Raw genomic sequence first — 4883 nt, 5'->3', positions numbered from 1 at the left:
TCCATGTGTCTGTAGTCCATCTGTATGTCTTCTCTGGAAAAATGTCTTTTCAGGTCCTCTGACCATTCTTTAATCAGATTTTTAAAAATTCAGTTGTATGACTTCTGTATATATTTTGGATATTAGCCCCTTATCAGAGATGTCATCTGCAAATATCTTCTCCCATTCAGTAGGTTGCCTTTTTGTTTTGTTGATAGTTACCGTCACTGTGCAAAAGTGTTTTAGTTTGATGTAGTCCCATTTGTTTATTTTTGATTTTGTTACCCTTGCCTTATGCTTCTTTTAAAAGAGGTCTGTCATTCGTTCTGAAAAATTCTAAGCCATTATCACTTCATTACCTACCCTCTTTCTCTTTGGTGGATACTTCAGTTATATGTGGTTAGACATTTTATTCTGTAACCTCCCTGTCTCAAACTTTTATATTTTTTCTCTATTATCTCTATCCTGAGTTCTGAAATAATTTTTTCAGATCTATCTCCCAGGTCACTATTTCTCCATTCAGCTTTGCCTGATATATTGTCTGACTTACTTGAGTTTTTAAATTTGGTTAGTGAATTTATCATTTCTAAAGTTTCTAATTGATATCTTTAAAATCTGCTAGGTACTTTTATAGTTGCCTATCACTTGCATATATTTTTCAAGCATACTAAACATAGTTATTTTATATTCTTTGTCTAAACAACTCCAATATCAGAAATTTTGTGGATCTGTATCTTCTGTTATTTCTTCCTCATAGTTCTTTGTTTTCCTGTGCAGTTATTAAATTAAAAGAAAATGTGTCTAGTGTGTACTGATTAATTTTTTTACATGTTGGCAGGGACTCTGAAATGTAGCATGGAAGAGCCTTTCTTCACAGAGGGTGTGAGTTTTCATCTAACAGTTACAGAAGAGACACAGTAAGCAAGCACTCTATTAACAATGTGGGTTAAACACAATAAGGACCAGCCTGTGTTAATATGAGGTGCGAATCTACATGAGAATTTGGCTAGAATTATAGTCTCTCAGAGGCAAGGGTTTCTCCCTTCCATTCCCTATGCAGCTTTGCTTGACTCCTAGTCGGTAATTATCCCTGAAGTCTATTCTGGGCATTGTAAGTGGGAACAGGGGGCAGATGTAATTCTGATTCACCATTATTTTGAATGTGTAGCCTTTTGTTGGCTCAACATAATGTGTTAAAGTTGCTCAACCTTAATTAATTACCAACTTGACAATGACACCGGCATTAAGACTACACCCTTTGCCTGTGAAACTGTCATGTTACTGATCAATTTTGTGGTAATTGGCAAAAATACATATTGGGTCAAAATTCAGTTATGCATTCTACTTACAATTCTGAGCTCTGGCTTTTTAAGATTCTTTTTCTCATAATTTTTTACTATGGTGTCGATTTTTTGATGCTCTTAAGTGTTTTAAATGGTTTAAAGCATGTGTATGCATGTGTGTGTGTGTGTGTGTGAGTGTGTGTGTGTGTTTACGTGCATGTGTAGTCAGTACCTTTTGAAATTTTTCAGGAGGCCAGTTGGCCCGAAGATTATTCCACTGTTACCAGAAGTGGAACTCCCACTTCACTGCCTTGGTAACTGGTGAATTAAAATTCTTTTGCTCACCCAAACTGTATTAATTTCCTATTGCTACTGTAACAAATTACCACAAACTTAGTGACTAAAAACAATATAAATGCATTATCTATGCATTATATAAATGCAGTTTTGCAGATCCAAATTCTAAAAGAGGTAAAACCAAGGTGTTGACATAAGTTCTTTCTGGAGGTTCTAGCGAAGAACCCACAGTTTGCCTTTTCACCTTGTGTAGGATGCCCCCATTCCTTGGCTTATGGGTGCATCATTCTGACCTCTGTTCCAACTGTCACATCTCTTCTCTGCCTCTGACCTTCCTGCCTCACTCTTATAAGGACACTGTGATTATACTGGGCCCACTCAGATAGTACAGGATAATCTTCCCATCTCAAGATCTTTAATCAATCTGCAAAGCCTCTTTTGCTATGTGTATTAACATATTGATAAAATAACATATTGACAGGAATTAGGATGTGAACATGTTTGGGGGGTTCATAATTACATGTATAATAAAATGCCCATTCAACCATTTGTTCATTTTACCACTATTTATTGGATGCCTACTGCTATCATGACAGTGAAACCCCAGTATTATCAAGCTTCCTTTCCTATTTCCAAAGTCTTAAAGTAATAAAGAAACAAGCAAACAAACAAACAAAAAGAAACAAGCAAACACACATAATTTTTACATAGTAACCTTATAATTTATTATTACGCCATGCTTTAAACGTAGGTGCTCTCCCTAATTCTTCACCTTCCAAAATTAAACTCTCTCTTGAAGATTTAACTCAAAAGTGACTTATACTGCAAAATAGCTCTGATATCACCTTTTCCTTCCAGATTTATTCTCCATCCAACTAAGTCACTACTGCTGTTTACTTTGTACTCAAGTAATACTGCTTATGCCTCTATTATGACACATATTTAAGTTTTCTTTGTGTTAAAATTTATATCTTTCTCCTGTATAAGCAAATGCAGGAAAAGGGGAGGGAGATGCCGTAAGAAAGCACATGTTTTGTGGCTATAAGTCATTGTTTTAATTCACATATAGAAATCTGGTACAAACACCATTCTTGATTCAGAAGAAATGAGCTACCATCCTGTTTCTGACACTGAATAGTTTTAATATCCTGGAAAGTCTGCTTATGCTTAAACTCTCTGATCCTCAATTTTCTCCTCTCAAAGTTTACTAACACTACCTGTATGTACAACTTATAGTGATGGACATAAGCTACATCGGCATAAAAAAACAAACTCACAGACCAATATTATAGAATAGAGATTCCAGAAATAAGGAGACAAATGCTTGACTAGGGCTCCAAGAATGCACAATGGGAAAAGGACAGTCTCTTTAACAAATGGCATTGGGAAAACTGGGTATCTACATACAGAAGGATGAAATTGGACTCAAAAGAACACAAAATGGGGAGTGCCCAAACCAGGCTCCATCTTCCCTGATGTGGGACTGGTTAGCACTTCTTACCTAAAAAAAAAACCCCTGCTGCTCACAGGGAAACAACAGGGCACCAATATGAGAAAAGTGCAGCAACCAACAGAAAGAGGACTGGAACCCAGGATTCCACACTGAAGGACGCAGGGGTCGTGGCATCCCCTATCCCTTATTACTGCTCCGCAACTAGAATGACAAGGACTGGGGAGGGGGGATTGGAGGGCTCTCTGAAAGCCATCTTCAGCAACCCTATGAGGCATGCCTTCAAGGAGAGGAAGGAGGAGAGCTTTGAAGTGCATATGAATCTGAAACTTTGAAAGAATAGTACTAAGTCTTAAAAAAAAGAGTAAGAGAGAGTATTTTAATATATGAAATAGATTAACAATTATGGAAAAAGCTGAGATATTATTAATAGCCCCCCCCATCCAAACTATCTACAAAGAAAAAGAAATATTCATAGAAGTAGTTATGGGAGACAGAAAACTGTTCATGTTTATACCTCCCAATGATTAAGAGATCACAATATATCAGTCACAGTATTTTGTGAATAAGTTACTAGTTTAATGTAGCTGAACTGAGTTGGGTGGGATTGGCGAGCTGGGCGGTGTGCCAGGCGTTTAGTTAATGCTGTGACAGATGCAAAAGTGAGAGTGAAGCACTCCCTGAACATACTACCTTGAACTCTCTGGTAAGGTCTGTGCTCATGGAAAGTTTGGTACTGGGTCCTGACTTGTGAGCAAGATAACCCCAGGACTGAGAATCAAGTTGGATCATTTTGTGTGCCAGGATCTGAACAAATGGAAAAATAATGATCCTTGGTTCCAGACAGCAATTTTGTGTTTTAATGATTACATACAAAATGTTCTGATGCTGAAGCTCATACAGTTATATATTTGTTAAAATAAAACATGCAGCACTGGGACTGATGTACAAATTATGGCCACTTTAACAAAGTCTGCAGGCAGGAAAAAGAAATCGTAAAATCATGAGACCTTTTTTTTAATAATCCACGTATAATAAATCACGGTAAAGAGGAAAATAATATGTTATTTACATCAAATTTTAAAGAGGAAGGAGATTCAAGCTAAGTAAGTTTCTTAAATGAAGCATGCCTTTTCAGTTATATTTTAGAAATTTTGAAGGAAATCCTTTCAAAGGGAGTGTGGCTGCCACCCCTCCCCCACATTACACTAAATACACTGCTAATAATATAATCTTTCTTTAATCACTCAGGCACATTTTGACATATTAGAAACTTCTCCCTGAGCTAGAAAAATTGTTTTTGATGATTCTTCTTTCTTTTGCCCTTTGCAGACTCAGCTCACAAGTCACAGTCTCTTATATTACTACTTCCAGTGGGGCTTTGCCTATAGTTTGATATGATGTAGAAAGTGCTAGATAAATTTGGTAATGTTTATAGAAAAAATGATGACAATCCCTGTTAATATTTGCCTCTTCGATTTATTTTAATATCCAATCTTCCACATATATAATTTGATTAAGGAAGGATCAGGGACTTTGGGGAACTGTCTCCAACCCAACTTTTCAGTCTGTTGTACAATCCCTAATACGCTCTCCTTGTCCAGCCACATTGCATTTTTTGCCATTGGGCCACACCACTTCCTCTGGCCGAAAGACCCACCTCCACATTCCCTACATTCCCACATTCTATTCATCATCCACGCCCGGATCACAGAAAGTATATTGCCTTCTGGACTGTTTCTCACAGCATCCTGATTATACTAGGTGTTTAGAATCTTCCACGGTGGATTGTGGTAAACTGAACATACATCTGCCTCCATGCCGAGGATTGAGCCCTCCTCGAGAACAGGGATTCAGTCCATTTACATTTCTGT

Source organism: Neophocaena asiaeorientalis, unplaced genomic scaffold (assembly GCF_003031525.2).
Source record: "Neophocaena asiaeorientalis asiaeorientalis breed wild unplaced genomic scaffold, Neophocaena_asiaeorientalis_V1.1 scaffold177, whole genome shotgun sequence".
NCBI lineage: Eukaryota > Metazoa > Chordata > Mammalia > Artiodactyla > Phocoenidae > Neophocaena > Neophocaena asiaeorientalis.
The sequence above is the reverse complement of the archived record's forward strand: the minus strand, read 5'-3'. Positions refer to the sequence as shown.